At 48.1% G+C, this 22,915-nt stretch overlaps 1 pseudogene; it reads left to right on the forward strand.

Moving 5' to 3' along the window:
* Positions 1-502: 502 nt before the first annotated feature.
* Positions 503-22,827, forward strand: LOC127226046 (lymphocyte expansion molecule-like; annotated as a pseudogene).
* Positions 22,828-22,915: the final 88 nt, after the last annotated feature.

Below are 22,915 nucleotides of genomic sequence, written 5' to 3' on the forward strand. Positions count from 1 at the left end.
AGATCTGAGGTCATGAGGTGGTCTAGATATAATCTTATATATTATTAAAAAATATAGTAAAGATAAGTAGGCCGGGCTTTGGGTGGGCATGCCTTGATCCCAGTGCTCAGGAGGCAGAGGCAGGCAGACCTCTGAGGCTCAGCCTGGTCCAGAGAAGTCTCCTTACTGGCTCTGTGAAAGATAGAGAAACCCTGCCTCTAAAAAAAACTAACAACAAATATAGATGATGTAAAGTATATATTTGTGATCTAACTCTGTCTAAAGTGGGAGTGACAACGAGGACTTTGAAGAAAAAGGAGGCTGGGAGGAGAAACAGAGTTAGTGCAGGATGGCCAATGGCAGAACATCTCTGTCCTCTCAAAGCAATGGGAAGATCCAAATGACTTCCATGGCCCAACTCCTCGGTCATGTCTCCCGGGAAACCAACTCCCTGTCCCCCAGGCTGCCTCAGCCAGGAGCAGATGTCAGCCATTGGGCTCTCACTTAGCTCCATGACCCCTAGGGTTTGATGTCTCTGCTGTTTATCCCAACCAGAAGAAATTAAGCACCTGCTGAGGCCCCTACTCTAGGCATCATTCTTTGCAACCGGAGTTTGCTTTCCCTTGTGTGGTCTGTGTCCGTGCCCCAATCCTACTCCAATCCAAGCTTGGCTCACACTTGGGCTTTCAGATGTGTTAGTCAAGCTCATGGCTGTGGTGAAAAAGCTAGGAGTTTAGGGCCACTGGTTTCTTCTACAGCTTCAGCACCAGCCTGGCTCTATACGTATCTCCCTGAAGTGGAATTGGGACAGGAGCAATCAGGATTGAGTCCCAGTGCAGAGCCCCTGGGATCAGGCTTGGGACTGTCTGGTTCCACTTGCAAGTCAAAGATAACTTGGGAGAGGACTCCAGAGGCTAGGAGGGACTAGATGGTTATGTCCAACTGAGCTTTGAGCCTGTTCTTATTTAGTCCCATATAGGACCTGGACCTACAACTCCTGGACACCTGTTTCAGCAAGAAGTTTCTGGAACTGAAGCTGGCACAGGCTGGGCTCGGGCCTAAGTAGCCACCGGCTGACCCAGCTACCCCACCTCTAGTACTAGGCTATCTGAAAGAAAGACAGCAGCAGGTGATGGAGGCTTGGAGCATGACCCCTCCCACCTCCAGGGACCAGGCTCCCTGTCCATATGGCTATTTCTTCAGAGCCCTCTGTGGACTCTGCTCACCCTCGCCACTTCCTCTTGGGGAGCACCCTCATCCCTTGGGCCCCTTCCTGGCTGGATCTTCCCTGGTTCCTTTTCATACTGCAGCCTTTTCTGTTGAGGCAGGTGCACAAGCTGGGGCCTGGTACCTACAACATCAAAACACTTCCCTAACCTAGCTGTAGCAGAGACTACAGAGCAAGAGGGGGTTGCTCAGCTCTGGGGAGATCCGCTTCCGAGGACTCATCGGGTAGGTGCCCCTGTCTCTCCCACCCTGTCCTCTGTGGGGAAGAGTGTTGCAGCTAGTATAGTTTAGGAAGCACCGCTCTTTGAACGTGTCTCCTCCCAGGCTTGATTAGGCGTTCCCCTCTGGCCTACCAGCCCTCTGCTCCCTGTGTCTGAGCCTTGAACCCAGATATTCAGAAGGGATGAATGTGGTCCATCGCAGGTCTCAGAAGAACCTCTAGAGTGTGTTAGAAGCCCATTTACTCATTTAGCCAGCCAAGCAGGAAATAATGGTTGGGCAACAACTGAATGCCACGTCCTCAACTGGGCTCTTGAGGGACCTGGCAGTGACACGAGTAGGCACCTAGTGACACAAACCACAGCACGAAGAAGGAGATACATATCTAGTCAGAGTTTTGAGGGAACTGGACAAGGAAGGACCATGTTGTGGGGTGGCTTGCAGAGAGCAGTCTGGGAAGGGCCCTCTGGGATAAAACCTGTAGGTCATGACAAAGGGTTCTCAGGATTCCGATTCTGTGCTAGAATGATCCCGGAAATGGGAGAAGAACAGGCTAAGGACCCTGAGGCGGAATGCACTTGGCTAGTTTGAACAATAGACAGGCTTTAGAGAGTGGGTGAATAAGAGGGATCTGGGGTTAAGGTTGTGAGGAGGGCCTTGAAGCAACGGAAGGCTCTGAAGTGTCCTTTTAGGTGCTGTGAGAAGACACTGAGGTCTGGGAGGCCAAGGACTTGAATGACAGCTGAAGGAGCACCTTGGAGTCCCCAGAGCATCTGTCCATTCAATCTGGCTTTCAGAGACAGGTTTCCTGTCATGTTGATTCAGGGGGTGCTGACTTGTTTCACCTGTTGCTGTTAAAGCTTGGATGAACTCTGCAGAGCTGGGGACTCTGCTTCCCAACACACCATGCGCTCTGAGCCATGGGAGGAAGAAAGACCCATTTCATCCTTCTGGGATAGATAACCAGATCCCCACAGTGGCTCTGATTTTCATGCACGGGTCCTATCTCCTCTGCTAGGTCTGGCTCTCCTAGGGATCTGGTTGTATGGCCTAGAGATGAGTGGGCTGCATCACCTGGGTAGTAACAGTGCTACATGTGGCTCAAGGTGCATACATGCATGACAAGCCACCACCTCCTGCACCATAGACCCCTTGGCTCATTGTACTCTGGTAGCTAGTCTAGGCCCCTGATACTATCTTGTCACAACCCCTCTGCTCCTAAAAATTTCAGTCCCCACCCCTGGCTTGTGTGATGGGGCCTGACCGTGCTGGACTCTGGCAGAGAGAGGGCCTGCAGATATTCAACCCCCGCTTCCCATTCCTCTGTGGGTAAGTGGGCACTATCTGTGTTGGTCCCATAGGCCAGGAGTGCGCCTAACCCCCAAGCTCCCCCAGCTTGAGTGTTGAGCATGAGCCAGGGTCCCAACCCCAGACCTCGGGTGCTCATCCATCCATCCCTGCCGCTTATAGCCCAGCAGGAAGCTTGGTCATAGAGCTGTAGGTAGATAGACAATTGACCTGGCACGAACAGAGTGTGCGCAAGCACAAAGAGTGGGAATCCCAGGAGGAAATGGTATCTAGGGATCTTTGCAGGGTTGGCATGATTGCCCAACCAGAGGGCAGGAAAAGGAATTCTGAGGGGTGAGAGCATTCTAAGCAAACAGGAGCAGGGAGACCAGGCTGAACTGCAGGTGCTGAGGCAGCAGTGTAAATGGATGTCAGTTGAAGGAGGAGCCGTGGAGGAGGCTCGCAGGTGATGCTGTGTGGTGGGGTGGGTAACCTATGCACCTTGTTTCTCCTGAGATTCGAAACCCCAGGCATCCTTCCTTGGATGAACCAGCACAAACAGTGTGTGTCTGTCTCCTTCCTGCAGAATTATTATCCAGGCCCTGGAAATTACGGGGAGAAGGGTAACCCATACACGCGGCTGGAGGAGAATGCCTGGAACCGCTCCCATTCCGAGGGCCTCATGTGTAGAATGTCCAACAAGTCCCCCCCCTGTCTCACCAGGTACTCTCCACCAGGTTCTTCCTGCATGGGAAGAACCCTCCAGGGAGGGTGACCTCAGGGGTAGGGAGGCGAAGTCCTCCCCACCTTGGCCACTCCCTAGAAGCACCTTCGCCACTTTTGTCTCTAGGGCAGTGGGCTGGGACCTGGGACCTACACCATCAAAAGTGGCATTGAGAACTATGTGACACGATCCACTGGTACTCGTGGCCCCTATGACATTTTCTCTGGTGATCGAAGCAAGCTTGCCCTGTGGAGATTATTCCATGCAGGCATGTGCCTGGGTGGGGTGGCTGTGAGGTCCAATCCCCCCCCAAACACACACACACACACACACACACACACACACACACACACACACCAGCAGGCAGGCTTCTCGGATTAACCACAGGAACACAGTCTTGTATGGCAAGTGCTGCATGGTGAGGGGAGGGGGAGCAGGGGTGAGTGTGCCTTCCCTGCTCTCCCGGTGCCCCTGCAGGGTGGGGTATGGGCTCCCGTGTTAGGGAGAGGCCAGAGCCAGGCTTTTCACATCTGACCCCATGGCTAGTTCACTCTAAGTACTAGCATGAACTGCACTGATATACAGATGGTCCAGCACGTAGGGCTGGCGAGTCAACTGCCAGACCTAAGGAACCCGAAGGGCGCAGGGGCATGGCTGTCTGTAAACATTTCCCAGGCTTCATGGACTCAGCTAACTAGCTCAGTTGGAGACAGTGTTCTGGATAAACAGAGTCCCAAAGTGGAAGAGGGAGAGGTGACTGAGGGTAGACATTTAGCTTGTCAGACCCTTTCCCAACCCCATCAAAACCTGCTGCAGGATTTGCAGCTTTCTGTATTTTGGTGTCTTCGCGGGTTCCGGCTGTAGGGACCATGTATGTGCCCAGACCTGTTGGTCCTGGCCTCACGAGGGGATCACTGTGTGAGCAGGATTAGTCCAGTTCATAGGCTGAGGTGCAGGGAAATAGCCCTTGCAGAACTTCAGTCCAGGGGAAAAAAAAGCTACAATCAGCCAGGAGTAGAGTAAAGCTACAGTTTTAACGGGGAGACCATTGTGGCGTTGATGGGTTAGCCCTAGGGAGGAGGTGGTCAAGGTGGGAATACCTGTGCACCACTTGGAGTCACCTTCCTGTGTCCCCAGACATGGCCTACAGCGTCCCAGATCTACCTGCCCTCTCAGGCCAGTAGAGGCAGCCAAGTAGGGCCTGGGGAACCACCTCTGTGCACTCCTCCATCCGCCTCCCAGTCAGGGCTGAACTTGCTTGAATGTCTTAGTCGCAGATTTCATTTTTTTTGAGGGCAATTTTAGGTTCATAGCACAAGTGAGGGGCAAAGACAGAAGTTTTTGTATATTCTCTGCTCTGCACCACCCACATCGGTTCATTTGGGTGTGCTGGTTGTTTCATGGTGAGCTTGAGGACAGAGGACAATTCACAGGGTCAGGGTCAGCACTCTCATTCCATCAGGTGGAATGAGATCAAACCCAGGGAGCTCAGGCTTCACTTGGGGGGGGGCTTACCCATTTCCACCACCCCACCCACCCCCCCCACACTGTCAAAGTCTCACACCAGAATAGTGCATTTGTTAGTTACAGGAACCTCAGGAACATACCCATCATTGCCCAGCCACCACAAAGGATTCTCTTCATGGTAGTTATTCGTATGCTGGCCTCCTCCCCTCTCTCCCCCCCCCTCCTTCTCTCCCTCCTTCCCTCTCTCTTCCTCCTTTCTTTCCTTTTTCTTTTTCTCCCTTTCTTCCTTTTTTTAAGCTGGGCATGATCTCACATACCTGGAGGCAGAGGCAGTTGGATCTCTGTGAGTTGGAGGCTAGCCTGGTCTATCCAGCAAGTTCCAGGCTAGCCAAAGTACATAGTGAAATCCTATCACAAAAAAACAAAACAAACAAACAAAAAACCCAAAGAAACCCCCCAAAGTGTGTGTGTGTGTGTGTGTGTGTGTGTGTGTGTGTGTGTGCCTACACACCCTGGCAAGTGTGTGGAGGTCCCAGAGCAAGTCTATTGAAGCAAATGCCTTTCCCCACTGAGCTATCCCGCCAGCCCATCCTGTGGGTTTTGACTGACACAGTAGTTTCAGTAGCTGCAAAAGAAAAAATCTTTGTTCATACTAGGTTTTGAATATTTGAAATATTATTCCTGACTGGCACAGTGGATGCTCAGGGAAGTGAGAAAAAGAAAAGAAGGTATGGAGTACCGAGTCATGCCACTTACTCCCTGTGAGGGCTGGTGAGCCTGTGACCTTCGTGGGATGATGTTTCTTCCTCTCTTTCCATTCCTCAGAAAAAGAAGCCCAGGGAACTGACGAATTTCAAGAGCTTTGTGGAAGAACTTAACTCATATCACAACAAGAAACGTGGGATGTTTTCGAAATTTCCCCGGGAACCGAAACAACCCACAGAGAGAATTTATTGGACTACCCTTAGTCAGTACCCCAGAAATCTGGTCAGTGTACCCCACGGTCTGTTTTTGCTCTTGAAGGGTGGGAAGCTGTGCCTTTGGGTGCCAGTCTGGCCTTGCACAGATGGCCAGTCATTTTGAGCCTCCCTTGGCACCTGGCCTGTGAATGTAGCCAGCTTTCGGCTGTGATTAGGATTACCTTGTAGACCCTGTCGCTGAGCTAGGCCACCAGGAAAACCGGGGCAGAGATGTGTTCCTTCCTGTCCTCCCTCCCCTGGCCTTAAAGATCTGAAGAAGCCTGGGTAGGATGGAGTATGATAGGGTCTGTCCGTCCTCAGATTTGCCTACCTGCTCTACCCAGGAGGGGCTGGGCTCTGCCTCCTCGAGTCTGCCCCTCTCTGGGGGACAGTGGCCGGTTCTCTGTGGGTCCTGGCAGGTCTGCCCCAAGAGAAGAAATGCATGGGAAGAAATGAAGTGGGGGAGGAAAAGGGCATGGGCACGCTGACCACCTGCTAGACCACTGTCCATCTGCCTCCCAAGGGCAGTTGGGAGGGACACCACTTGCATTTCACAAAAGGAAACTGGAGTGCAGAGAGGTTGAAAGGGTTTGCTGGGTTCCCCAGTCATGGCTGAGAAACCCAATACAGGGACTCAGCTATCTGACTCCAGGGTCAGTGAGCCCCCAGTGCCAGGCTGCTGGCTCAGAGCACATCTCTGCTAATCTCAGGGGCCCCTGGGACCCTGTAAAGAGGCAGCTGGTTAGGGGTGGGTAGAGTGGGTGGTGCTAAGCGGATGAGGTCAGCTGCCATCAGTCCTCAGCTGTCAGACCTGGGCTGAGATTTCTAGGGCTTCTTCAGCGGTCCCTCTTTACCCCCTAGAATATAGCTGGCCCTGGTTCTTGGCTTCTCATGAGACAGAACAGAAAGACATCAACCGGCCGCCATTCCTCCTTACCTCCAAGCGGTCTGGCAATAAGGCCTCCAGATGATTTTGGGGAAGCTGGGTGAGTGCTTCTGGCTTATGGGGGTGTGGGGTGGACAGGGAACTCTTCCTGCCTCTCCAGACAGCACCAACCCTGTGTCCCTGACACAGATGCTCCTTGGACCCCATACTGCCTCTCTCTCACCCACCCACTGTCCTGTGTTTCTAGGCACTTGTTTTCTAGGGTTTCCAACTTGAGCAGGCACGGAGAGCTTGTTAAGGGACAGGCCCGTGGGCTTCGTGCCAGGCCTTCTAAGTCAGCATGCCTTGGGGAGGAGGGCTGGAAATGACATTTCCAACACGTTTCCAGCTTCCTCTCCTATTGCTGTGGTCCACCCTGACAAAGGCACCTTTATGGGAGAAAGTGCATATTTGGCTTCACAATTCAGTTACAACGTCATTGCTGGGGAGCCAAGGCGTAGCTAGTCACAGTCAGGAGCAGAGAGGAATGCATTAATGCAAGCGGGCTCCATTGTGCCCAGCCCTTGTCTCTATGTTCACACGGTTCACAGCCCAAGCACGGATGGTGTCACCTACAGGGGGTGAGCCTCAATCAATACAACCCCCCCAGACACACCCGCATGCCAGCCCAGTCTAGACAATTCCTCAATGAGAGTCCCTTCCTGTATGATTCTAGGTTGTGACAATTAAAACTGAGCGTCCCCCATTCTCTCCCAGTCCCTGGGCAATGCTTCTCCCTGCTCTCTGTTACTCTTGGGACCTCCAGGGAGCTGGTGGAGATGTTAGCTCATTTCTTATGCCTGAGTGAACTAGTCGTCTTCTGTCCCTCTCCCTCCACGGCTCTTTTTGCTGTTCCCAGGTGTGTGATGATTCCCTTAGTCTGGCAGTGTTCTCCCCAGAACAGGCTAGTCCTAACATTTGTGAACACTTCTTAAGCACCCCACGCATTTTAGTGCACACTTATCAATCATATCAATCTAATAATCATACCCAAATCCTAAGTGAACAGTTCCGTGAGTGACAGAATCATCTTGGCCCCCTCCACAGGCCTTGCCTCCTGCCTCCAGCAGCACATTGACAGGCTCTGTCTGCATTTGAACTTGCTGCTTTAAAATCTTTCCTGGTCTGGGTCAGTCACTTTTTTGCCATTGTTCCCTGAGAAAAGTCAACTGAAGGGAGGAACGATTTATTTTGGTTCTGGGTCAGAGATTTTAATCCTAGCACCTGGCTACATTGCTTTTAAGCCAGGGGTTTGACAGAAACACTGTGGTGAGGAAAACAACTCCTGTCATGATAAATGAGCGAGGGAGGGGAGTGAGGGACAGAGGGAAGGTGAAGGAGGAGGGAGGGATGGAGGGAGGGAAGGAGGGAGGGAGGGAGAGATAGAGGGATGAAGGGAGGGAGGAAAGACGGAGGGAGGAAGGGAGAGATGAGGAGGGATGGATGGAAGAAGGGAGGTAGGGAGAGACAGAGGGAGGGAGGGAGAGATGGAGAGAGGGAAGGAGGGAGGGAGAGATAGAAGGAGGGAGGGATGGAGGGAGGAAGGAAGGGAGCGATGGAGGAAGGGATGGATTGATGGAGGGGGTGGAGGGAGGGAAGGAAGGAGGGAGGAAGGGAGAGATTGAGGGATGGATGGATGGAGGGAGGGAGGAAGGGAGAGCCCGAGGGAAGGAGGGAAGTTGAGGGGGGTGATGGGGGCAGGGTCCCTGGTATACTCTTCAAAGGGACACCTTTGAGCAGCTTCCTCCATTGAGGCCTCACCTTCCAGTAGCCATCATAATCCATTCATCACTAAACTGCACTATCAGCTAGTGCAGTTTTGGGGAACCCTTAATATCCAAGCCATATTCAAACCATACTTCATACCCATAACATAGTCTCCCTGAGACACACCTTGCTTATACTTTACCTGCCTTTGCTTTATTATCCTGTTTCTATCTCATTGAGATTCTAGTCTCATGTGATTCTAGGCTGTTGATGATTAAAACTGACTTTAATTGTCATTACCATCCAAGCTCTCAGAATCTCAAGTCAAATGTTTAGGCCGATGTTATAGGGTCGGTGCCAGGATACAAAACAGCTTAGAAGAACAGCAACTTTATTTTAGCTCACAGTTCCAGACTGTAGTCTACCATGGAAGGGGGTCAAGATGGAGGGCTTACAACAGCTAGTCCATCACATCCACCCGCTTCAAGAAGAAAGAGGAATGCGCGTGCACGCTGCTCAGTTTATTCTCTCTGCTCTCATACAGTCCAGGACCCAAACCTGGAATGGTCTTGGCAGGTTGGATCTTCTCCACATCCAATTAATGAAATCAAGACCATCCCCCAGAGCATGCCCGGGGCCAACCCGATCCATACACAGTCCATTGCTGAGAGTCTTCCTAGGTGACTCTAGGTTGTGTCAAGTTGACAATTAAAATTCTTACAACCAGCCATGCAAAGTGGAAGAGTCATGTGAGGGTCAGTTCCCGAGGCAGGGCGGCAAGCCCCCTCTGGACCCTTGTTTGAGAATGGCCTAGACTCTGATCTTATTATGTCCTGTGCTCCTCTGTCATGACTTACTGACCTTACTTACTATGTCATCTTGAAAAGTCATATCTTGTCTCTGAGCCTCTCCTATGGCAGACGCATGGGCAAGGTGGCCTAGGTGTCATTAGGGACAAACCAGGTGGCTGTACTCTCTCATCTCTGGATGCCACAAAGGCTGGAGCCCATGCTCCCTGTGAAACTGATGGTGGAGAATCCTGCCTTGCCTCTTTTCAGCTTGGCTCTCCCAATTTATGACTGGACCTCTGGTATCTCTGCCCCTATTTATGACTATCTCCCATTGAGTGCCTTTTCTTACAAGGACACCTGTCATATTAGTTCAGGGTCCCACCTGCTCCAGTATGGCCTCATCTCAACTCGTTATGTCTACAACAACCCAGTTCTCCAATAGGGTCACATTATGAGGCAATAAGATTAGGGCTTCAAGCATATTCTTTTTCATTCTTTTTGGAGGCACACACAATTTGATTCATAATAGTTGGGGGGGGGTGTCCAGGGCCTGAAAGGAGGAGAAAAAGCCTGAGGGCAAGCCTTAAGCTCACAAACATCCTGTTGTATTCTCCCCTGGCACAGAATCCAGTTGGGGTAGGCCGCTACCTCAACACCACGCTGATGGAGACCATAGACAGAAGGCAGCGATACCGTTCTCTGTTCCTGAATGGATCCAAGCGCTACCTGCTAGACCCAAAGCGAGACAAACTCTTGCAGTGAGTATAGCTAGAACTCTTGGAGGGGACTGAAGGGAGGTAGTATGACCCTTGGTGACCTAGAAAAGGAACATTCTTGGTTCCCATGCCAGTCGCCAGCAGAGACCCTGAAGACATTCCATTTAGATCGTGGTTCAGCACGTACTGGCTGTGTAAGGTGGGTTGAGCTTGGTGTCTTCAGCTGTGATGTGAGAAGATGCAAATGGGGTGATGAGTCTGGGGAGAGGGAAAGGCTACTTGTTCAGTCTTCCTCCACCTAGGGTCAGCCCTAGGTGTTTGTACCTCACAGAACCCCAGCTTCTTGGTGTCCATCAAGGGTTGGTAACAGTCATTCCAGGACACCATGAAGCCTAAGCATGAAGGGCACGTGAAGCCCCGTGGCAAACTATGAGGGAGGTCACAGATATCAGCAACTGTGTGTTTTATTGATCTAAGATGCTAAAGTAGAATCTCGATCCTAGATTTACTTGACTTTGATGGAACATGCACTTTAGAATTGAGTGTTTTCTTTCTGGGAAATTATGGAGTGGGCATTCTGACAACCCAGTGCCAGGGACCAGACGATGTGCTCAGAGCTATATTTTGTTTCTTCCCATTTCTCATGTGTGTATGTATGTGCGTGTATGCATGTTTTTGCATGTATGTGGGTGCCCAGGTATGAGGGAGTCCTGAGGTTGATACTGAGATTCATCCTTGAGCATTCTCCCACATTTTTTCAGGGCCTCTCAATCAAACCCAGAGCTCACTGCTCACTGATACGGATATTCTTGCTGGCATGCTTGCTCTGGGGAGCCACCTTTTCCATCTCCCTAGGTGATCTGGGGATCCTGACTTTGGTCCTCATGTTTTCTGGGCAAGCAAGCCCTTTAGTTGCTGAGCGATCTCTAGTTTTTAAATGTAATTTTTAAAATTTGTTTCTCCCTTTTTTTTTTCTTTTTTTTTTTTTTTTTTTTTTTTTTTTTAAGACAGGGTTTCCTCTGTGTAACAGTCCCTTGGCTGTCCTGGAACTCTTTGTAGACAAGGGTTCACAAAGATCCACCTGCCTCCTGACTCTTAAGTGCTGGGATTAAAGACATGAGCCACCACCATCTGGCTTTAAGTGTAATTTTAAGATGGTTTTATTTGTATAAAAATAGTCTTGTAGCCTCCTGGTCCTTGATTTGATTATTTGTTTTGGGGTAAGAATTTTAATAGATTTCAAGTGTGAAAATGCTGTTTACCTTCTCTACCTTTACTGTTGGAAATAACCAAATTGTGATTCATTTTCTTCAGGATTTGGAAGGCTTTGTTGAATACTTTCTAACTCCCAGCTTGGCTGTAAAACCTGATGCTGATTCTGGCATGTGCATGTGACCTGCGTGTGTCTTTCTGGGAAACTTCCAGGGCCTTCTTTGTCCCTGGTGTTGTGAATCTTAATGGGGATGTGCCGTACTGTAGTCTATCTTCAAACATTGTGCTGGGCACTTGGTGTGTTTCATCGTCTAGAAGCTCAGGTCCTTCTCTGGAGAAGCTTGATTTGGGGGTTTTGCCTGATGATTTCTAATGCCCCCTTTTCTTCTCTCTTTTAGATCCATGTCAGATGTCTTCATTTGGCGTTCTAGTTTCCTTTTTCTTTTTTACGTGTATACGTGTGTAGTGTATGTAGGTGTATGTATGCATGTGAGAATATGTACTGGTACATGTATATGTGAAGGTGTATATACATGTACACATGTGTGTCAAGACTGGAGTTGATATCAGTGTCTTCATTTGATTTACGGAGGTAGGGTCACTCAGGGGAACCTAGAACTCCTTGATCAGCTAGTCTAGCTAGCCAGGTTAGCTCAAGGGCTTCCTCCCCACCTCCGCTTCTGCCTCCAAAGTGCCATGGTTACAGGGCACTGCCATGACTACCTGACTTTTACATGAATTCCTGAGGACCCGAACCCAGTCCTTGAGCTTGGAAGGACTGGAGTTTGGATGAATTCTTACATTCTGAGCCATCTCCCTAATTCTTAGTTTCTTTTCTTTTTTCTTCTTATGCCTACCTTTTCTGTCCTTTCTGGTAAAATTTCCATGTCCTACTTTCCCTAGCCCCGATTCTATCCTACTTAATCTCCTTCAATCTCCTTCCATTTTACCACTTGCTCCTTCTCTTGCCTAGTGTCGGTTCTGTGATGTTGACATAGGATGCTCTCGTCTAAGAAGACATTGCGGTTTTTCCTAAGCGTGTTGTCTCCAGCTCTGCTTGGCTCTTCCTTTTCTTTCCTGTTCACTTATATTCAGAGAGAAAAACAAAACAAAACAAAACAAAACAAAACAAAACAAAAAAAAAAAACCCAAAACACTGTCAATGCCCCAGTCTAAAGGGGGGAGGGACTGGCTGGATCCACCAGTCCCGTGTGCTTCTGGGACTTTCTCTGGGACCACTGGGCTTCCCTAGAGGAGAATCTTCCATTCTGGGTGAGGCTGAGTGGGGTGAGTGCTGAGCCTGTGCTGTGCTCTTGGGAGGAGGCTGGCATCCCCTTTCCACATGCTAACTTGCTGTGTCCAGGTGAGGGAGAGGAAGGTAAGGGAACCAGTGTGGGTCTGGTATAGCTTTGCATCTCTGTTTCCAGTGTTGGTCTTAGGCCCCACAATTCCTGGGCCTTCCTGGGCTCTGTGGCGGGGGTTAGATTTCCTTCTGGCCCAGATTTCTCTTTTGTCTTCTCAGCCATGCTGACTCTCCCTTCTCTGTCCATTTTCTCAGACACATTAACTCCCAAAACCCTGGGTCCTCTCAAGCCTTCCCTTTCTCTATAGTTTGCCTATTTGTTAAGGATTCCTTTAAACATATTTTGGTGGATCTCAGGTGGGAGTAGTGATAAATGTACATATCACCTGCAATTTTAAAATAAAAAGAATAATTTTATGTGTGTGAATGTTTTGCATGGATGTATGTGTTGCACGTGCACGTCTGGTACCTGTGAAGTCTGAAGAGGGCATCAGATTGCTTGGAACTCAAGTTCCAGATGTTGTGAGCTACCATGTGGGCACTGGGAACTGTACCCTCTGCAAGAGCAGCAAGTCTCTCTTAACAGTTGAGCATCTTTCATTAAGGAACACTAATATTTTTTAGTGTATCGAAGCACTTGTCACCTCTCTGGCCAAGGTGCTTACCCTTATTTACACATATCGAAAGGGGACCAGTTGCCCCAAGGCACACAGCTGGTGAACAGCAGATTGAGGGCTAGAAGCCAGCCTTCTTCTAGGTTAGCAACTGTTCTCCCATGCCAAAATCCCACGGGAGGATTTTGGAGCCTAGGAAGAGTCATGTCTGGATGCTCAGAGGGCTTTGTGTGTGTGTGCGTTTGCATGTGGAAGGGGTGTGCATGCCCATATGTGTTCATCGTGTATGTGTGTGTATAAGTCACAAGTACATGTGTATATATATGAGGGTGGGGTATGCACATGTGTGTGCATGCATGTGGGGGGCCTGGGTGCGAGTGCTTAAGTATGTATATGCATGTAGTGATGTGAGTGCATGTGTGGGTGGGTTACACACACATGTGCACATATGTGAAAATATGGGTATGGGTTCACATGTGTGTACTCATGCATATGGGGATGGGTGTGCATGTACATGTGTGTGCACACATGTGGGGGTGGGGTGTTTCTGCACCTGTATGTGCATATATGTAGGGGTATAGGGGTACATGCACATATGAGAGCATGTGTAGGGGTCCGTGTTAGTGCACGTGTGTGCACGCATGTGGAGGCTGGAGGATGGGTGTAGGGTGCAGGGACACATTCTCATCAGTCTTCTTTTCTACCTTACTCCTGAGGTAGCTGTCTTAGGGCTCTGTTGTTGTGAAGAGCCACCTCACCATAGCAACTCTTTTTTTAATTCGTTTATTATGTATACAGTATACAGTGTTCTGTCTGCATGTATGCCTGCACACCAGAAGGGAGCACCAGATCTCATTATAGATGGTTGTGAGCTACCCTGTGGTTTCTGGGATTGAACTCGGGACCTCTGGAAGAGCAGCCAGTGCTCTTAACCTCTGAGTCATCCCTCCAGCCCTGACCATAGCAACTCTTATAAAGGAACTCAACTGGGGCTGGCTTATAGTTTAGAGATTTAGCCCCTTATCAGCATGGCAGAAAACATGTGGACACGCAGGCAGACATGGTGCTGAGGAGGAGCTGAGAATTCTGCATCTGGATCTACAAGTCAGCAGGAAGAGACTGAGGCCTGGCCTGAGCTTCTGAGACCTCAGAACCCACCCCCAGTGACACACTTCCATGGTGCATACTCCAACCAGGCCACATCTCCCAACAGTGTCAGTCCCTACGAACTTCTGGGGCCGTTTTCATTCAAACTATTAAGGTCTTTCAGTTAAACTCGGAGCTCATAGATATGAATATTCTTGCTAGCCAGCTTGCTCTGGCTTCCCGTGTCTCTCTGCCCTTTTAGGCTGAAATTGCAAACTGTCCACACATTCCCACCCAGGCATTCACTCATGTGGGTTCTGGGGTTTCGGGCTCTGGTCTTCACCCTTGCCAGGCAATCTCCCCAGAGCCATTTCTCAAGATTTCTCTGAAGGTTCTAGGATAAGTAGTGAGACAAGAAAGAAGTAAGAAATATAAACATTGGCCAAGAAGAAAAAAATCATCACAATTTGAATGATCTATGTGTTGATGAAAAATTCTGAAGACAGTTAATTTTAAAAGTGTCAAGTTAAGAAGGCAACTTCCAAAGTCAGGTGGTGGTGCACGCCTTTAATCCCAGCATTTGGGAGGCAGAGGCTGGAGGATCTTTGTGAACTGGAGACCAGCCTGGTATACATAGTAAGTTCCAGGACAGTCAAACTCCATAGTAAGGTCCTATCTGGAAAACAAACCTGAACAAAAAGTTTAAAAAATTTAATTAAAAGATGCATTGACATATGCTTGAAAGCAGAATATTAAAAACGAGCAGAAAACTGTTTGTTTGTTTATCTGTGCATTTGTGGGGACATGTGTGTGTTATGGCATGTAAATGGAAGTCAGTTCTCTCCTTCTCCCACGTGGGTCCTGGGGATTGAACTCAGGTCTCCAGACTTAGCAGCAAGCGCCTTTACCTGCTGAGCCATCTCACTGGTTAGAGCACCAAACTTCAGAACTCAGTTACATCTAGAGAGAGAAAGGCTATCGGGTTCTTTTGAAACATAGTTTGTTTCTGAATTGTTTGACTTTTATCATTTTTTTTTTTTTGTGGTGTGTGTGTATGCTCTTTATTTGTTTTGTTGTTATAGTTGAGATAAGATTTCCTATAGTTGAGTTAATCTCAGACTCATTTTCTAGCTGAGGGTGATCCTGAACACCTGGTCCTCGTGTATCTGCCTCTCAAGTGGGATAGAGATTATTTTATAGCCAAACCCAAAAGTCTGCAAATAGAGTGGACAAGAATTCCTGAAATAAAGAGAACACAGCTTCAGACTTCCTTTTTTCAATGTCATCCCCAGGCTGGACTGACCCTTTTCCTCCAATCCTCAGCTGTCCAGTCTGTAAAAAGACAATAATTTGTACCTTATGGACATGATGTGGTGCTTAATTAGGACTTGTAAATGCCACTTAGAGGTTCCCTGTGGGTGTCGGATTGTCTCCTGAGAAGATTCTCCCTGGGGCTCCTGTGGCATTGTTTAGGTAGCCCTGACTTGGCTCAGACTCCTGGGACTGGAGGTCTGTGCCCCTACAGGAGGAGGGCAGGAGGTGTGAGAGGTTCCAGATTCTGTTACCAAAGTGGTCACTTGTGAAGCCTGCTCTGTCATGTTCCGGGGCTTCTGTTTTCAGGTGAGTGGAATTAGTCCCTCGCCTACTGTGCGTGTCATTCCTCTGTTAACCTCCACATTTTCGCTTTCTGGATGTTTCTGTTCACGGCAACACACCCTTATTTTATGGAAGCGCTGCTTTCTCACCCTTGAAAAATAGGAAGATGCATTTGTCTGCTATATGGTCCCTCTTTTTGCCCAATACTTTTTGTTCTGTTTTGGCTTCAATCTTCTGTTGGAGATTTCCCACAGTGTCTTCTTATCCCGGCTTGGCAAGCCTATCCCACCAAAGCTCCTCAGGAGATCTATCTGTACTTCCTGGTAATTGATGCTGCCACAGAAGAGTAAGTATCGGGGTTCTTGTTGGGTGTGTCCTCTAGTGTCGTTGCTAGATCATTGTTCTTGGCCTTGGCCAGAGAAAGCTTTCTTGGGGCTTCTAAGCCCGGTTGTCCAAGTTCTTCCATGTAAGTGAAGGGACAAGATGCTAGAATCAATAGTCAATCATTCAATTTCCATTTAATCCAGTTTTTACAACATGGCTCATTGGGCTGCAGAGATGGCTCAGCAGTTAACAGCACTTACTGCTCTTGCAGAGGACCTAGTTTTTGTTCCTAGCACCCACATGGTGGCTAATAACCATCTGTAGCTCCAGTTCAATGGGATCTAACACCTGCTCGGGGACTCCATGGGCATCAGGCACACACATGGTGTACATACACGTAGTTAAAACACTCACACATATAAAATAAAAACAAATTTTTATAAGACAACAACAAAAATATGTTTCACATGGGCTGTGTATACCTGTAATCCCAACATTGAGGAAGAGGCTGAGGCAAGAGGATCAAAAGTTCAAGGTCATCTTGTGTCCCCAGTCAGGAAGCAGAAAGAGATAAATGCTGGAGCTCAGCTTGCTGAAGCCTGAAGATTTACTCTTGGGAACCAAGGCTCTGTGTTCACAGGTACACCAGCCCCAAACTCACAATCCTTCTACTTTAGCCTCCCAAGGTCTGAGAGTACTTGAGCGTGCCACCACACTCCACTAGAATATTTAATCACGATAAAAGTAAAATCCATGATGAAGTTATAATAGTCATGAGCGTTCACATACCTCAAATAAGTGATCAAGTCCCACACTGTAATGGGAATTCTCAGCAGCTCTGCCTGGAAATGTAACAGAGAAGAACGAATAATACTCACTTGGAGGCTTCACATGGACAAATTTTACCCCTGTAGTTTCAGATAGCTTAAGAGACATTTATAACTGTCTAGGAAATCTCAGAAAGGGTCCAAGCTAAAGTGTCATTCATGGAAAAAATAAGTTCATTTTGCTAAACATAATATGACAAAGCAAGAATTCAACACCAAAAGGACAATTCCTCAAACCAGGGGCATGGAAGTTGAAAAGCACACTTCTTTTTAAATCACATTTTCTGTTAGTGTACAAACAATGATCTTAGTCATGGGATTTCATGTGTCATTGCTCAAGCTATTACCCTTCCCCCACCTTCTCCTACCCCCTCCTAACCCTTGCTTGTCAAGAAAATCCTCTTTTCCTGCGTGTGGTGACACATCTCTAATTCTGGAAGAGGCAGGGAAATCTCTATAAATTCAAGGTTAGTCTGGACTACATACAAGTTTCAGGTTAACCAGGGGCTACATAGTTGGACCCTGTTTAAAAACAAACAAGCAAACATACCTCTAAATAGCTCTTAAGTCTAAGAGAACAATCAAGTTTGAAATTTTGAACTGTTTAGAAAATAATTCCAAAAAAAAAAAAAATTAGAAAAGAAAATAATTCCAATGAAAACTGTAGATACAAACCTGTGAAATACAGTCAAAGCACCTGACCCAGGAAGACCCTCAGCTGTGACTGTTTTTAGTAAGCAGCAGGAGGGTGAGGGGCTGAAGGGATGGCTCTGCAGTTAAGAGCAGGTGTAATTGCAGAGGATCCAAGTTTGGTTCCCCATCACCCACATTGGGTAGCTTATGACAATGTGTAACTCTAGCTTATGACAATGTGTAACTCTAGCTCAGGGGTGGAGGGGGGGTTAGGGGAGTCTGCTGCCCTCTCCTGGGCTCCTTGGGCACTGCACTCACATATGCACATAATCCCACACAGACACACATTTACACGTGATTTAAAAAAGGCATAAATCCTTAAAGAAAAAAAAAATGTTGAAGATATGGCTTAGTAGTTAGGAACACTTGCTGTTCTTGAAGAGGACTGGAGTTTGGCTCCCAGCATTCATGTAGAATGGCTCACAATCTTCTGCAACCCCAGCTCCAGTAGATCTGATACCCTCTTCTGGTCTCAACATGCAGTTGTACACCCCCCATTTTGATTTAAGAAATAAACAGCAGGAATACATAGTAAAAATGAATAGAGACTTGGATAGAGGAGGGATTCTCACTGGACCTTTATTACACTTTTATGTGATGTCTGCCATTTTTCCAGGATGGTGGCTGTGGTCCTATGTGCTTGTGGTTGTGAAATGTGTAAGGTCACAGATAGCAGAGGTGCTGTAGAAGTGGTTGGTCTGACATTTTCCTGTCTTATAACTCGAGTAAGCACAGTTTAAAGAGGCGCATGAAGGGGTTTTGCCAAGTCCCACAGGGAGAGCAGAGACAATGCAGGAAACATAATGTGTGCCTCTGACTCTGATCTTGTGCAATATTTTTGCTTTCTGGGCCAAGTTATAATGAGACCAAGGGTGAGACATGTCCTTTACCAGTATGCTGTCTCTAATCCAGGTGAGGAGAGCATGTGTGAGAGATGTAAAATGTGTGAGGCCATTGAATCTTTCTGTCTCAGGTCCAGATCTCAGCCCACCATGTGTCGGGCTCCCAGTCAGATAACCTCTGGTTTAAGTTCTGTATGGGAAGGAGTGGTTTTTGTTCTACTGTGTGTATAGTAGGTCCTTTGTAAGTGTGTTAGTTGGACAGCAGACCTCCTTCTGGCTACCTTTCTGGATCTTTTGACTAGGACATTTTATTTTATTTGTTATAGGCCCCTAGACCTCAGTATAACTGACTCCATGATAAAGTACCATTCAGGCCTTGGAACCCCTCATGTAGGCAGCACCACCTGCAAAAATGAGAACAAAGACCGAATCCATCAAAGTCCATAAATCTACTGACCTTGATGTTTGGTTTCTGTAGTTCTGCTTCTGGATAACTGTTCCTGCTAACTGAGATGTGTCAGCCCAAGTTGTGGAAGGCTCAGGACTGCACTTGGGTCCTGAACATCCAGTGTAGTCAATTGCTGGCTAATATACTTTCTATTGGCTCGAACCTGTGTCTGAGTAGTCTTGCCTGGTGAATTCCCCACACCATTTCAGTTTGGGGGATAGAATCTTCTATGTAGCACTGACTGGCTTGGAACTAACTCTATAGACCGGGCTGGCCTCAAACTCACAGATATCTGCCCACCTGTGCCTCAAGTGTTGGGATTAAAGGCCCTTAACTAGGATTTTAAAACTGTTTGGGTGTAGTGGTGTACACCGTTAATCCCAGCAATGGGAAGCTGGATATCTAAATTTGAGGCCAGCCTTGTCTACATATCAAGCCCAGGCCATACAAGGCTGATAGTAAGAAATGTTTCAAAAACAAAAATAAAACAAAGAAAAAGAAACTCTAGCTGGCCCACTCTCTGGCCATGTGGACTAGTGCCAGCCTGGTATCTCCCTTGCTGGCCTAATCCTAAGGCCATTGACTGTACGTGACTGTTCTAATGTTTATCTGGGAAACACCTATTTATCAGCCACAGCTCGGTGTAAATACAAAAGTTTCTCTGATTTTCTGGACAGTGTCTCTTTATCCTTAGTCTCTTGTGCATCTTAGGGTGGTGCATGCAACCCAGTGGTACTGTGGCTTCCTCACATGCCCACAGTGAAATTAAACAGAGTGTCTCTGTTCTATTGCCCCAGTGTCTTGCTGATACCCAGAGGGGGAACTCACGAACACTTGTTAAGCGATGAACCAACACATTCATTAATGAAATGGAACAGCATCTTGTTACACCAGGAAAGAAACACTTGAGGAGCTTCTGGTTTTACTTGGCAGAAATTTACCTCTAATTTTTTTTTTTTTGTTTTTATTTTGCATATGGTGTTTTATTATGAAAAAAAAGAACATGTAGAAATTTTGGCAACTTCAGGTGTCATTTCTCAGGAATACTGTCCACCTTATTTGGGATCTGCCATTGGTCTGGAGCTCACCCACTAGGCTAGGCTGACTGGCTAGCAAGCCCCAGAGATCTGTTTGCTCTCCTCCTCTGCAGCACTGGGATTACAAGTGCATGCGCACCTACCTTCTTATGTGGGTGCTGGCAATCACCGAGCCGTCTCCTCAGCTCCTGGTTTCTGGGTTTGACAGATGCACACACTTGTGAAACCACAAGCAAGGAAGTTCCTTCATGCCGCCTCAATGCACTGTGCCCATGCCAATGAATAATGTGTTTTCCATTCCCAAACAGAATCAACCATGCATGGACATATCTTTCCCTTTTGCTCTACAGAGTGCTCTTGGGGTTGCCCATGTTGTAGAGGCAGATTGTTCCTTTGATGTGTAATGTTTCCAGTGTGTGGAGAGAGGCTGCCTTTTGTTCAGATCTCAACCTTTATGAAAGCTGGCTTAAAGAGCTTATATGGCTCTCTGTATAGTCAGGTTTTCATGTCTTTTCTTGTGACTAGCCCAGAACAGGATTTTTTAGATCATTTAGTAAGCACATGTACAGCGGTCTAAGAAGCCCCCTAAGTATTTGGGGATGTGGTACTGTTTTTATTTCACGGGCAATGTGTGAGGGGTTACTTGCTTCACACCCTGGTGTTTTTGTTTCTGTATTTTGTTTGGTGCTGAGGATTGAACCCTGTGTCTTGTATATGCTAGACAGCCCAGCCCTACCACATCAGCGTTAATGTCACATTTTGAATTTTGTTATTCTAATTGTTTCACCATGGTTTGAATTTGCATCTCTCCGTGACAGATGTTGAACATTTTCTCGCCTCTTCACTTTTTATTAATTTTAAAGAGCAGGTTGCTTACACTCTTATGTTTGGAGGATTCTCTGTCTTTATTTTTAACTTTTGCCTATGTTCCTGTGCCTGTGGGCATGTGCACATGGGTGCAGCTATGCACTGGAGTGCAGGGCCCACAGGGATCCGCAGGCTTCAGATCACTGGGGGCGGAGGAGTTAGCTGATGGTTGTGAGCCTCCCCATGTGAGTCCTGGCAACTGGATGTGGGTTCTCTGCACTCAGCTCTGAGCCATCTCTCCAGCTCCCACGTTTTGAATTCTTTAAATATTATTGGAACAAGGCCTTTCTTAGACATTGCATTTACAAATACAAGCAAATATTTCCTCCCAGGTGCTCGGAAGGGTTTTAATGGGAAGTCACCGCTTGTGTTTGAGAAGCTCCTCCATGGCATGTTAAGTGGGTAGACGCAGAGGGGAGGGACAAGAGAGAAGGACTCTGTGTTAAAATCTAGATGAGAGATGAGGCTATGGGGAGGAGTTCAGAGACACCAGACACAGACCCACTGGGCGGCAGGGGACCCACTGGGCTGCAGGGGGAGGCCCCTTTACTCTGGTGAGCCCTCCCTCCTTCCCTCTCTCCCCCCTCCCCTCCTTCCCTCCCTCCTTCATCCTTTGACTAATATATGTGACATATCCACTCTGTTCCAAGTCATTATTGAGGCTTGGGAACAAAAGCATGTAACAACACAGCCCTGTCTCCATGGAGACCCCACCTGTTAGTGGGGAAAACAGGATGGTCACAGTAGCCAGGGGGTTCCTATAAGGGAGCCATTTCCAAGCAGCTTGCAGGACGGAGATCTGGTCCTGAACAGGGGCAGGTGTCCCACTCCTGGCTCAGTGTCCAAAAGGTGGAAGGAGCAAGGGACTGAGGTTGGAAGCTCAGGGGCTCTGAGTCCTGGCCCTGACCCTGGCCTTAGGTGACCTCATGCTGGCTTGCCCTCCTCTTGCTAGCCTTAGTTTCTCTCCTAAGGGCAGGGCTTTATTATCTTCCAGGTGCTATGGCTTTGGTCATTTGTTCGATTTTGAGAGGGCTCACTCTGTAGCCCAACCTGGAAACTCACTATGTAGCCCAGGCTGGCCTCAAACTGATGGTGATCCCCTTGCCTCAGCTCCCAAGTACTGAGATTCCAGGCATGAGCCACCATACATAAGTGGCTGAGTTTTCCCCTTTTCTTTTCTTAGTAGCTAGGGTCTCATGTAGCTCAGACTGGCCTCCAAGTTCACTGTGTGAACTTGGCCTTGATTTCCTGATCTTCACACCTGTATATCCCAAGTGCTGAGGTAGCATGTGCCACCACACCCGGTTTGCTCTATTTTTTCCCTGTGTCTGTTTTCCATGTGCATAAAGCATATTCGTGTGTGGGTGTGTGTGTGTGTGTGTGTGTGTGTGTGTGTGTGTGTGTGTATGTGTGGACGCCCATGTCCATGTATTTATATGTGTGTAGAGGCCTCAAGCTCACATCTGGAGTTTTCCTCCATCACTCTCTGCTTTATTAATTGAGGCAGGGTCTCTTAATGAAGCTGGGCCTCACCAGTTCTGGCTAGTCTAGTTGTCCTTCATGTGTTTTTTTCCCTTGGGATTCTTATAAGACATTCTGATTGCGACAAAATGGGTACAAAGTAGAGATCCCTTCCTTAGAAAGGGGCCCTTTCTGGAGGTCATGAATCTTGGTCTCCCGACCATGTAGGATTCCCCTGTGAAGTGCAGCTGATAGGGCAACTACCTACCTCCTGTAGGCACCCTCCAGGATGAGGGACTCTTGCCTTGCAAGGGATCATGCCCATGTTTTTCTTTCTCTCTTTTCACAGGGAACGGATTACACCTTTACAAAGGGCAGGTGCCCTCCAACTGTGGATTACAATTCAGATCCTACTCCTTAAAGCCACAGGAGAAGGACAGCCCGATGTGACCAGATGGCCCAAGGCCTGAAGAGAAATCTTGGGACGGGAGGACGGCAGAGGAAGCAGGGTTTTGGAGAATGTCGGGGAGAGGGGAGAGACCAGGGAGGCTCATCTTTGCTGCAGCCCTGTGGCCCAAAGTCACAGTATCTGCTGGGACAGTGG

Source organism: Phodopus roborovskii, unplaced genomic scaffold (assembly GCF_943737965.1).
Source record: "Phodopus roborovskii unplaced genomic scaffold, PHOROB, whole genome shotgun sequence".
Taxonomy (NCBI): Eukaryota; Metazoa; Chordata; class Mammalia; order Rodentia; family Cricetidae; genus Phodopus; species Phodopus roborovskii.